Here is a 13,734-nt window from a genome sequence, read left to right on the forward strand (position 1 = left end):
GTGGGAACTTGACTATGGAAACAATTTGAAGGTCCCTTTGTTTCGCTGGAAATGGGTCAATCTGAAAGGAGGTGGGGTAAAGGAAGACCCGCGGTACGAAATGACAACAGTGGATCTCAACAATCTTGGGTACACAGATGAACCATTCGTCCTAGCCAATGATGTGGTGCAGGTTCTCTATGTAAAGGACATGTCTACCAAGCCGAGAAAAAGAAAAGATAAGGCAGTGAATACATTATACGATTAGCCAAAGGGCCACATAGTTCTTTCAAGGGAAAGAAACATCGTGGGAGTGGAGGACAAAACAGACAAGTCAGAATGTTATGAAAAGTTTCACGAAATTCCTCCCTTCACAGTGAATACTAACAGAAGCATCCTATTAAATGATGAAGATTGTCCATAGTTATGATGCAAAGGGACACACACGAAAAAACATTAGTGAGTTTCCGGCTATATATATGTGTGTGCTATGGCATTTAAAACGCGAAGAAACATTATGTATCTATTTCATATAAAAAAATTGTAAGGGTTACAGAAAAACAGGATGCAGTTCGTGTACAAACTGGACTATCTCTTTTCAAGTATTAGGGTTCTAGACAAATACTCATCTCTTACAAAGCCATTTCATTTCTTCATCTTATTTCAACTCCACACTTTTTGTGCCCTCAATATGCATCATTCAAAGCCACCTCATAATTTTTCAACCCATTCTCACCTCATTTGCTATTTTCCATGCATTAAATGATTTTTTCTGAGCTAAATGACCCTGAAATTGAAAAGCGCTACAAATCAACCCGGAAAAGGCTGAAACTTGGCATGGTATCATCATTTCACCCACATGACATGTGCTAAAAAGTTGGATGGGTTACGGGAAAAACAGGATGCAGTTCGTGTACAAACTGGACTATTTCTTTCGAAGTATCAAGGTTCTGGACGGATACTCATCTCTTACAAATCCATTTCATTTATTAATCTTATTTCAACTCCAAAGTTTTTGTGCCCTCAATATGCATCATTCAAAGCCACCTCAAAAAATTTCAACCCTTTCTCACCTCATTTGCTATTTTCCATGCATTAAATGATTTGTTTTGAGAAAAATGACCCTGAAATTGAAAAGCGCTAAAAATCAACTCGGAAAATGCTAAAACTTGGCATGGTATCATCATTTCACCCACATCGCATCTGCTAAAAAGTTGGAAGGGTTACGACAAAAACAGGATGCACTTCGTGTAGAAACTGGACTATCTCTTTCGAACTATGTGCGTTTTGGACGAATACTCATCTCTTACAAAGCCATTTCATTTTTTAATCTTATTTCAACTCCACACTGTTTGTGCCCTCAACATGCATCATTCAAAGCCACCTCAGAAATTTTAAACCCTTTCCCACCTCATTTTCTAGTTTCCAAGCATTAAATGATTTTTTGAGCTAAATGACCCTAAAATTGAAAAGTGCTACAAATCAACTTTGAAAAGGCTAGAACTTGGCATGGTATCATCATTTCACCGACATGATATGTGATAAAAAGTTGGAAGGGTTACGGAAAAAACAGGATGCACTTCATGTACAAACTGGACTATATCTTTCGAAGTATAATGTTTCCGAACGAATACTCATCTCTTACGAAGACATTTAATTTTTTTAAGAACCTAAAAATTACCAAATTTAATATAATGACAAAACACACTAATATTAAACATCACATACAATAATGACTAAAAATATATTTTTAAAGTAAAGTTATTCACACAAATTTCCAAAAAAATCAAATTTAAACTATGTAAATTTAAAAATTACTAGCACTATTAGATATTTTGAAGTTTTTTTTTACCTAAACCAAAAAGATCCATTCAAAAACTATAAATATTCTAACAATTATTTCAAATTTAAAAATAGAAACTGTCTTGTTTAGAAAAATGAAAACAATACAAAAGAGAAAATTGACCTTTATTCCCGGCTGGAGCCACCAATCGGGACTAAAGGTCCCTTCCCGCGCGGAATTTGGGCCGCCGAAAATAGACCTTTAGTCTGGTTGGTTGCGACAACTTGTACTAAAGGTCCTTGTGAGTGGGCCACACACCCCATGTTTAGTCCCGGTTGTCGTCACCAACCGGGACTAAAGACCCTTTAGTCCCGGTTTGTAGCTCCAACCGAGAATAAAGGTCCCTACATATGAATGTCACGCCCGTTTCGGCCCTAAATCTCCCCATTTGCCCCCACGCCGATGCCTTGCTGCGACGCCCTTCCCTGATGCCGCGCCGTCATCGTCTTCTTCCTACGTCGTCGTCATCTTCCTCCTACGTCGTCGTCGTCTTCCTCCCGCGTCGCCATCGTCTTTCTCCCGCGCCGTCGGGGTCTTCTTCCCGTGTTGTTGCGTCTTCCTCCCGCGCCACCGTCCAATTTCGTCGTCGTTGTCTTACTCCCGTGCTGTCTCCCTCCCACGCCGCCGCCGACGAGCCCTGCTGCTCTCTCCCTCCTCCCATGGTGAGCCCCTCCGCCTGCACATAATACTGCCTCTCCAAGCAACTGTGCAAAGTAAATATGTGTATTGAGACATGTCGAATCTCATACTGATGTGTTCTAGATATGTTCGAGGACACACTGAGTAATACATAAACCAAGGTAAGATTTATCAATCTCAAACTAATGTGTATTGAGACAAGGCAAATATTGTTGAGTTTTTCTAGATGATGGGATCTTTAGAACCCCCAATCTCTATATCAAAGTCGCATATGACCAAATTATCAGAACGGTACACGAAAACTTATGCAAGAATTTGACAATGAAAGAGCTTAGATGTATCATGAAACAAAAAACTTAAAACTAACATGTCACTTCAAAAATAAATGACTACTCTTACAATATGGCACTTCATCCTAGATATTGCTTCCCTGAACTCTTATTTCACTTTAGATCAGGATATCAAAATTGTTGATTTATGGTATAATTTTGGTTCTGCTAGATTCTACTAAATTTGTCCCTGCTGTTCTTGGAAAAGTTTATTAAATAGTTGTAAAATTTTATCAAAATTGTTGCTTTATAGTATACTTTTGGTTCTGCTAGATTCTACTAAAATTTGTCCCTGCTAGCAATTAAATAGCTGTATAAGTTTATAAAGTTTATTAAATAGTAGGAATTTAAATAGTTGTAGAATTTGTTCTCGACGTGGATGATGCCTGGCCCGCATCCTCGACCACCAGCTTGAGAGGCGCCAGCATGTGCGGGACTAGGCTCCGCCAGGCCGGCTCTAGGAGGAGCTACCTTTCGAGGTGCGCAGCTTGGTCAGGAACCGTCTCCTGTCGTCGACCCAGAGCTTCCTTGGTGGCGGTCACGTGGGCCACTTTCGGTGCCGAGGCTTCCGGCCCACGAGGAGGTGGTATGTTGCCGTGTCAGGGAGGAGGACTATCACGTCCGTCGCTACATGGAGGCATTGGAAGACATCTTCTCCAATACCTGGCAGGTTCTTCAGGGATCTCACCCGAGCTATTATATGGTGATTGTTCCTTCTCTTTGGGTGTCCACTGCGTGCGCCTCAGTACAACGACAACTCTTTGTTGGTTGACTAGTTAGATATTATTTCAGAGATGTATTAGTGATGTATTCGAGATTGTATATTCGATAATATTAAGTGGATTATTCGATGATGCATTAATTAAGTTGATTATTCGATGTATTAGTTGTATTATATATACATGATGATCTTGCTAGCTAAAGAGAATACTAAATTGTTTTATCTTTTTCTCGGTTAGTTAAGCTATGGACGGTAGAGAAAGAGACCATGATCAAGAGAATGTCTTGTACGACATTATACACTCTTGAAACAAAGAGAATGAAGAAGAAGATGATTGCTCACAATTCCTTAAGCCATCCTGTGAGGGAATTGAGGAAGAACAACCAAGAGACGAAGGAGGACCAGACGATGATGCTGAAGAAATTGTTCTCGAATAATCAAAGTCCGGCGAGGTATATATTTGGCCTTTGGTAATCATTAGATGTGTATTAATTGATCTGTATATATATTATAGAATCTCCTATTTTAGCCCTCCGAATCGAGCAAATCTTCTACGAGCAGGGCAGTATGAGGCGTGGCCAAAAAGTTGCCCGAGGGCACAAGGTACAACATTGACGCGATAACATTAGGTGGAGATACAGCTGATCCCAGAAAGAATGCATCCAAATTTGTACATCAATGCAGAGTTATTGTCAAGGACCAAATCCCTATCTCCATTGAAGAATGGCATCCAAAGCAAGATCGAGAAGTTAGTTTTGTGGACGAAAGAACAAAAAATCTGCTTTGCGATACGGTCATGACACATTTCACCCTACCAGAGCATTTCTCAGAAAAACAACGTGAGGAAGTCAAGAAGTTTTCTCGTAAGAAGATGGCCACCTGATTCGGCATTTGGAGGAAAAGGTTATGGGCCGACTTCGGCAAACAAGCCAAGACTCCAGAATTCAATGGACAATACGAGAAGATAAAAGATCACTGGGACTTATTCGTGCAGTTCAAGCAATTAGAAACAACTAAGGAGCGGGCGAGGATAAACAAGGAAAATGCTCGGAAAAAAATAGCATCACCATTATCTAGGGCCAGGTGGCTACAAGAGTGGCATTCCTAAGTGGGATGAATTCGAGCAGAAGATGATTGATGCAGGGGTCAGTCCACAAACATCCACTTGGCCTGAAAGGTGCAGTAATTGGGTTTATGGGCTTGGGGGAAAGTTGGACCCAAGTACAGGGTTGCTTGTGGAGCAAGCAAGTCGTAAATATGCCTCTAAAGCTATACTTGCTACAATAGAAGATGCTCGAACGAGGGTGTTCCAGCCTGAGAGAGAGAACGACGAGCTTACACGCACCCTAAAGAATCCTAAACACCCGGGACGAACACGAGGCAAAGGCCTTATTCCGTAGATTGAGGGGTTGAAGGACCAGGGAGATTACAGAAGCCGTGCGAGAAAGAAGAATCAGGAGTCAGCTAGGAAGAAGCACGATGCTAACCGGCTTGCGGATTTGGAACGCAAATTCTTGCGGAAGCAGGAGCAAATCGACACACTTAGCAAGCAAAGGACGCCTCAACTGCCAGAGCAACCAGCAGATTCAGCATTGGATAATACCGTCCCATTGATGCCGAAAAGAAGCATGGGTTCCACGGGGGTCCTTGTCGACGATGCACTATTGGCTAGGAACCCCGTGGGTGAAATCAGAGAGACACAAATTTGTGAGCTGCACATGAAACTCAAGAACATATCCTTGAAGGCTGCGGTCGGCTATGCCCTAGGTAATCCCGCTGGTACAACATTTCATATCACTCTGATTCCACCTAGCTATGCTCGTGTCGGGGTGGATGAAGTGATGACGGGATTTGAGTCACTACAACTCGACATTCCTGGAGGTGAAGGGCAGGAGACACTGCAAGAAGTCATACGTGGCCTCTACTTATGGAGAAAGGACTTCATCGTCTTTCCAAGGCCACTGACTCCTCCTCCAAGTCCGTCGTCCCACCGACTCCACCCCGCCAGCGGACTCCACCCCACCAGCCGACTCCACCCTGCCAGCCGGCTCCACCCAGCCAGCCGACTCCACCCTGCCAACCCGCCACCAGAAAGCCATTTCATTTTCTGTCAAAGAACCAGAGTCCAAAGCTGAATAAGCCTAGGAAGAAATGCACTCCTCCTGCCCACACCAAAGTTGGCTTATGAGAAGACTAGAGAGGAATTAGACGAGACAAAGGCTGCTGAGGTGCAGGCCCATAAAGACAAGATAAATCATGTACCAAAGGATATAACACCTCTGGAAGACGTCAAGCGCGTTCTGGCCAATCTTGCCGGCCCGCCGCCTCCGAAGAGAGTATAATCACACTATGACCGCTGTATTGCCAAGTCGTATCAAAAAGGGCAAACGAAGAGGACACTCCTTAATAGAAGAAGCAGGCAAACCATTCCCCAGCTGGGAGAATAGCCAATGCAATCGATCCCGCCGCTCAAGGTGGGTACTGATGATTCCGTAGTCGATCCCGATGTTGCTCAAAATATAGCTATGATGGTCGGTGTCACTGTTGCACAACTTAGGCAACGAGAGAATTCCCGCCATGGTGGATAAACAACTAGTATGGACATTTCAACCCAAGAAACCTCTCGTCAGGCCTAAGCTTGTCAAGCAGCTACCAACGAAAATGTACAAATTGCATAGTTGGTACATGAAGGAAGCAGAACTCGGGCGTGAGTCCTTAATGGTGAAAGTCAAGGGAGAGAATTTCTTCAATTACGAAGATTTGGGAATTGAGATGATAGAATTTTGGCAGTTATACAATCCAGACGCACTTGACAAATCTCTCGTCAGTTGCTATTGTTTCTAAGTGACTTCTTTCTGTAATTCAAGTCTCTAGCTCATCGGCTCGTTCATTCGCCTCTAATTATCCTCACTATATTCTTTTGTGTGTGTGGTTTTATCCAGAATGAAGATTCTTGAAATGAAAAGAGATGGACTATATGGCACTGGCTTCATTGACCCAAATACCATTTTTGGACACGCGGTAGTAGAATACCCAGAAGAGACAAAGGAGAAGTTGTATCGGTTTTTCGAGATACTAAGTCACAATGAAACAATATTATTTCCTTACAACTTCAAGTGAGTGTTACTCATGTCTTGTACTATAAATTATATTTTTCTTACCGATCTATGTTAAGTTTACATGTAGTTCTTGATGAGTTGCATGCATGCCCGTTTATACAACACATATTCCACTTTATCCTGCTCGTCATTACGGTTGACGAGGGAAAAGTTCAAGTATTCGACTCACTAAGCAAAGACGAAGGTGAGTACAAGTCCCTGAAGTTGATGTTGGACCGGTAATTTCAATCATTTTCGCACTATGTCGGCATCTTTAGATCATTAACTGATATCAATTAATCAATGACTCCTTTTATTAATTTTCTTTGTCGGGCAGGATTTTGAGCCGGTTCATCAAGAATGTTCGCGGCGAATGGAAACGAGGGCTGTGATGGACACCGTCCAGGGTAATTAAGTAGTACTAGCTACATCCACGCATCTCTATTGTTCTAGTTTCAATACAATTATAATGCTTGATTATTATATGACTGAATTATTTCTCATAAAGTTTTGCATGCGGCAGCAATCGGGGAATAATCTATGTGCATACTTTGTTTGAGAGAACATTCGCTCCTTTAAAAGATGATGGGGAAGCGGCAGGAGCTCCTCCGAAGGGAATGCATAGGAGCACTTCAAGAGGAATTTGCTGGATTTCTGCTGGATGAGGTCATAGATCCCAAGGGAGAATACCACTTCACTGGTTAATGCATGCATGTAATTGATCCATAAGTTGTAAGAGAAATTCTATATACCAAATTGTATATATATATGCATCTATGTATGCATATGTACATGGTCGTACGAGATATTCTATGATATACATCCTACGAGAAATTCCATGATATATGTACCAAATTCTCTGATATGTTTGAAATGAAAAAGAATTAAATGCAAAACAGAAAATGAGAAGCAAAAATAAACAATAAACCCCAAAATCCCAAAACCCAAAAACCCGAAATCACAAAATCCTTTAGTCCCGGTTGGTGTTAATGTTGGGGAACGGTGCATGGGAAACAAAAAATTTTCCTACGCACACGAAGACCTATCATGGTGATGTTCATCTACGAGAGGGAGATCGGTTCCACATACCCTTGTAGATCGCTAAGAGGGAAGCATTAAGAAACACAGTTGATTTAGTGGAACAGCTTCGTGATTCAAATCACCGTCGTCCCACGATCAGTCCCGATCTAGCACCGAACAGACGGCACCTCCGCGTTAAGCACACGTACAGCTCGATGAGGATGTCCGCCTTCTTGATCCAGCAAGAGATACGGGGAAGTAGATGAGTTCTCCGGTAGCAGGACGACACGCTGGTGATGGTGATGATCTATTCCTGCCGGGCTCCGTCCGATCTCTACAGAAAACCATTCTAGAGGAACAACTACAAAGTAGAGGTTTAGGGTTGCACGTGGCAAAGTTGTGTCTCAAAAACCCTAAAACCTCTAGTATATATAAGAGGAGGGGAGGGGCTTGCCTTGGGGATCAAGGGATCCCCTAGGGCATCAGCCGAAGTGGAGGAGGAGGGACTCTAACTCCAATTCGATTTGGGAAGGAGGAGCCCTTCCTTCCTTCCCACCTCCCTCCTTTTTTTATTTCTCCTTGATTTTCTTTTCATGGCCAAAATAGTCCACTTGGGCTGGCCTCACCATCCCACCAAAGGCTGGTGCGCCACCCATGGGCTATTAGGTTCACTCCCGGGTGGGTGGCCCCCTCCCGGTAAAAACCCGGTACCCATTCTCCACTCTCGGTAAACTGCTGGTAATGCCCGAAATCTTTCTGGAGGTCAAATAAAACAATCCTATATATCAATCTTCGTTCCCACACCATTCCGGAAATCCTCGGGACGTCCGTGGTATGATTCGGGAATATGAACAAACCTTCGGTCACCAACACCTATAACTCAACTATACCGAAACGTCACCGAACCTTAAGTGTGCATACCCTGGGGGTTCGAGAACTATGCAGACATGACCTGAGACACTCCCCGGTCAATATCCAACAGCGGGACCTGGATGTCAATATTGGATCCTACATATTCTACAAAGATCTTATCGGTTGAACCTCCGTGTCAAGGATTCACATAATCCCGTATATCATTCCCTTTGTCCTTCGGTATGTTACTTGCCCGAGATTTGATCGTCGGTATCCCTATACCTATTTCATTCTCGTTACCGGAAAGTCTCTTTACTCGTTCCGTAATACAAGATCCTGTGACTAACACTTTAGTCACATTGCTTGCACGGGCCCCGTGATGTTGTATTACTGAGTGGGCCCCGAGATACCTCTCCGTCACACGGAGTGACAAATCCCAGTCTTGATCCATGCTAACACATCCGACACCTCCGGAGATACCTGTAGAGCACCTTTATAGTCACCCAGTAACATAGCGACGTTTGATACACACATGGTATTCCTCCGGTGTTAGTGAGTTACATGATCTCATGGTCATAGGAATGAATAATTGACACGCATAAAACAATAGAAACAAAATGACACAATCGCATGCTACGTTTATAGTTTGGGTCTTGTCCATCACATCATTCTCCCGATGATGTGATCCCGTCATCAATTGACAACACTTGCATATGGCCAGAAAACCTTAACCATCCTTGATCATCTGGCTAGTCAAATAGAGGTTTACTAGGGACATAGTTTTGTCTATCTATCCACACATGCATTTATGTTTTCATTCAATACAATTATAGCATGGATAATAAATGGTTATCTTGAAACAGGAAATATAATAATAACTATTTTATCATTGCCTCTAGGGCATATTTCCAACAGTCTCCCAGTTGCACTAAAGTCAATAATCTAGACTCACATCGCTATGCAATTTACATTGGAATTAATCTAACACCCATACAGTTCTAGTGTTGATCATGCTTCGCTCGTGGAAGAGGTTTAGTCAGCGGATCTGCAACATTCAGATCCGTGTGCACTTTGCAAATATTTACGTCCTCTCCTTCAACATAGTCGAGGATGAGGTTGAAGCATCGTTTGAAGTGTCTGGTCGTCTTGTGAAACCTTGGTTCCTTGGCAAGAGCTATGGCACGAGTGTTTTCATAGAAAAGAGTTATTGGATCTAGTGCGCTCGGCACAACTCCAAGATCTCCCATGAACTGCTTCATCCAGACACCCTCCTGAGCCACCTCCAAGGCAGCCATGTACTCTGCTTCACATGTAGAATCTGCTACGACAATTTTCTTGGAACTGCACCAGCTTACCGCACCCCCATTAAGAATAAATACGTATCCGGTTTGAGACTTAGAGTCATCCGGATCTATGTCAAAGCTTGCATCGACACAACCCTTTACGATGAGCTCTTCGTCACCTCCATAAATGAGAAACATTTCCTTAGTCCTTTTCAGGTACTTCAGAATACTCTTGACAGACGCCCAGTGTTCCACTACTGGATCAGTTTGAAACTTGCATGCCATACTTATGGCCACGCTAACTTCCGGTCTTGTGCACAACATTGCATACATGATAGACCCTATGGCTGAAGCATAGGGGACGGTACTCATGTTTTCTCTATCTTACTCAACTTTATACCTTGTAACACTGGCAAGAACCCCTTCTTTGATTGCTCCAGTTTGAACTTCTTCAAAACTTTATTAAGGTATGTGCTTTGTGAAAGTCCTATTAGGCGCCTCGATCTATCTCTATAGATCTTAATACCTAATATGTAAGAAGCTTCTCCTAGGTCTTTCGTTGAAAAACATTTGTTCAAGTAATCCTTTACGCTCTCTATAAACTCCACATTGTTTCCAATCAACAATATGTCATCCACATATAATATTAGAAACGCTATAGAGTTACCACTCACTTTCTTGTATATACAAGATTCTCCAACAGCTTTTATAAACCCAAACGCCTTGATCAACTCATCAAAGCGCTTATTCCAACTCCGAGATGCTTGCACCAGTCCATAAATGGATCGCTGGAGCTTGCATACTTTGTTAGCATTCTTTGGATGGACAAAACCTTCGGGTTGCAACATATACAACTCTTCCTTAAGGAAACCATGAAGGAATGTCATTTTGACATCCATCTGCCAAATTTCTTAATTGAAACCATTAAGGAATGATTCGCACGGCCTTAAGCATCGCTACCGGTGAGAATGTCTCATCGTAGCCAACTCGTTGAACTTGTGAAAAACCCTTCGCCACAAGTAGAGCTTTATAAATGGTCACATTACGGTTCGCGTCCGTATTCTTCTTAAAGATCCATTTGTTCTGAATATCCTTACAACCTTCAGGTAATACTTCCAAAGTCCATACTTTGTTTTCATACATAGATACTATCTCGAACTTCATGGCCTCTAACCATTTGTTGGAATCCGGGCCCACCATTGCTTCTTCATAATACGCAGGCTCATTGTTATCTAACAACATGATAGATAAGACATGATTCCCGTACCACTCAGGAGCAGTACGTGATCTTGTTGACCTGCGAGGTCCGATAGCAACTTGATCCGAAGCATCATGATCATCATCATTAGCTTCCTCCTCAACCGGTGTTGCCTCGATAGAGATTTCCCTCTGCCCTGCACCACCATCTAGAGGGAGCAGAGGTTCCGAAACCTCATCAAGATCTATCTTCCTTCCACTCAATTCTTTCGAGAGAAACTCCTTATCAAGAAAATCTCCGTTCTTTCCAACAAACACTTTGCCCTCGGATCTGAGATAGAAGGTGTACCCAACTGTCTCTTTTGGGTAACCTATGAAGATGCACTTTCCTGCTTTGGGTTCCAGCTTTTCAAGCTGAAGCTTTTTGACATAAGCATCGCATCCCCAAACTTTAAGAAACGACAACTTTGGCCTCTTTCCATGCCATGGCTCATATGGTGTCGTCTCAACGGATTTTGATGATGCCCTATTTAAACTGAATGCAGCTGTCTCTAATGCATAACGCCAGAACGATAATGGCAAATCGGTAAGAGACATCATAGATCGCACCATATCTAACAAAGTACGATTACGACATTTGGACACACCATTACGCTATGATGTTCTAGGCGGTGTCAACTGTGAAACGATTCCACATTGTCTTCAGTGAGCACCATACTCGAAACTCAGATATTCGCCCCCTCGATCAGATCGTAGGAACTTGATCTTCTTGCTACGATGATTTTCAACTTCACTCTGAAATTGTTTGAACTTCTCAAACGTTTCAGACTTGTGCTTCCTCAAGTAGATATATCCGTACCTATTCAAATCATCAGTGAAGGTGATAAAATAACCATATCCGTCGCGTGCCTCCACACTCATTGGCCCGCACACATCAATATGTATGATTTCTAAGAAGTCACTTGCACGCTCCATTGTTTCAGAGAACGGAGTCTTAGTCATCTTTCCTATGAGGTATGGTTCACACATGTCAAGTGATTTGAAATGAAGTGACTCCAAAATTCCATCAGCATGGAGTTTGTCCATGCGCTTTACACCAATATGACCTAAGCAGAAGTGCGACAAAAAGGTGGCGATATCATTGTTAACTCTACATCTTTTGGTCTCAATGTTATGGATATGTGTGTCATCACAATCAAGATTCAATATGAATAAACCCCTCACATTGGGTGCATGACCATGAAAGATATTACTAATAAAAATAGAACAACCATTATTCTCTGACTTAAATGAGTAACCGTCTTGCAATAAACAAGATCAAGATATAATGTTCATGCTTAACACAGGCACTAAATAAAAATTATTTTAGTTCATAACTAATCCCGATGGTAACTGAAGTGAGGTACTGCCGACGGCGATTGCATCAACCTTGGAACCATTTCCCACGCGTATCGTCACTTCATCCTTCGATAGCCTTCGTTTATTCCGCAGTTCCTGCTTCGAGTTGAAAATATGAGCCACAAAACTGGTATCATACCCAGGCACTACTATGAGAGTTGGTTAGGTACACATCAATAACATGTATATCAGGATGTATATGGCGTTGGTGTGCACTTGTCCCACATATGACATCTATTTAAATACGCTCATATGGCGTTCGTGGACATCCAATTAAATTAAGTGGCATACTTGAACAACCCACCAAAGCCCACAACGCCACCGGCTGAACACTTGATGTTCGCATCCTTTCTGAAACACGCGACAACTGCGATGCCACACCCTAGGTGTTGTCGCCACCACCATTTCCTGTCTCCTCCCACATCGGATTCACGTCGACTCCTCAAGGCCAAGCTCCAGGGGATACACCTCCCCGGTGGCCACGGAATTGCGGAAGAAGATGCGGGTGTAGCTCTCGGCCACAACGGCGCGCGCGCCGGCGGCCCCGAGCGCGACGGGTGCGTGCTCGCGGGAGGAGCCGTACCCGAAGTTGGCGCCGCCGATGATGACGGCGTAGCAGGACGACTCCTCGCCGGGGGCCACAAACAGAATCGGGTAGGCCGCGGAGGGGAGGCCCACGACGCCGAAGGATCCGAGCTTGCGGTACTCGTCGGGCTTGGAGGGCACCAGGTCAGGTGGTCGGCCGGGATGATCTGGTAGGTGTCGATGTTGTCCGCGACGACGAAGCACTCACCGTGGGACGTGGCGGACGACGACGAGACGCCCGTGGCGGTGGCTGTGGTTAAGGCTCGAGAGAGGTGGCATCTCGGTGAGACAAAGGCGGGCTGGCGAGGGGCGGCCTGAATGCGGGTTCTGGTGGGCGCAGGGTGCTCGACCGGGGGCTAGCACAGCCGTCGCCGTTGCCGCATCCGTCAAAGATAAAAGAGGAGCCGCCGTCATGGTGGCAAGGGTCCGTGTGGTGGCAACTGCAGGGACGAGGCATTGAAACGAACTAGGGCCAGCGGATTCCTTTCGTTTTGCAGTCTGCTGGTTCTTGTGGGGTGCAGCGAGTGCTCTAAAAAGCTCTCATTTCGTAACGGCCACAAGACCTTAGCCCGTCGGTCCATCATCATGTTCTGGGCTATAAAACTATTCGCCTGTTGGGCTAGTTCTTTCTGGATTAGGATACTAAGCGCAACAGATGGCGAAGCTTTGTGAAATTTGTGGTCATACGTGGGCGCCATATATGCCACATAAATGTAAGTTGGATAGTTACATAATCCCATATAAGAAATTTTGGACAATTCGGGTAAGTTCTATAATGTTCAATAAACTG

At 43.6% G+C, this 13,734-nt stretch overlaps 1 pseudogene; it reads right to left on the minus strand.

The window, feature by feature from the left end:
* Positions 1-12,788: 12,788 nt before the first annotated feature.
* On the minus strand, positions 12,789-13,358 carry LOC123405426 (annotated as a pseudogene).
* Between the last annotated feature and the right edge of the window lie 376 nt (positions 13,359-13,734).

The sequence above is a fragment of the Hordeum vulgare genome, chromosome 6H, assembly GCF_904849725.1.
Source record: "Hordeum vulgare subsp. vulgare chromosome 6H, MorexV3_pseudomolecules_assembly, whole genome shotgun sequence".
Lineage (NCBI taxonomy): Eukaryota > Viridiplantae > Streptophyta > Magnoliopsida > Poales > Poaceae > Hordeum > Hordeum vulgare.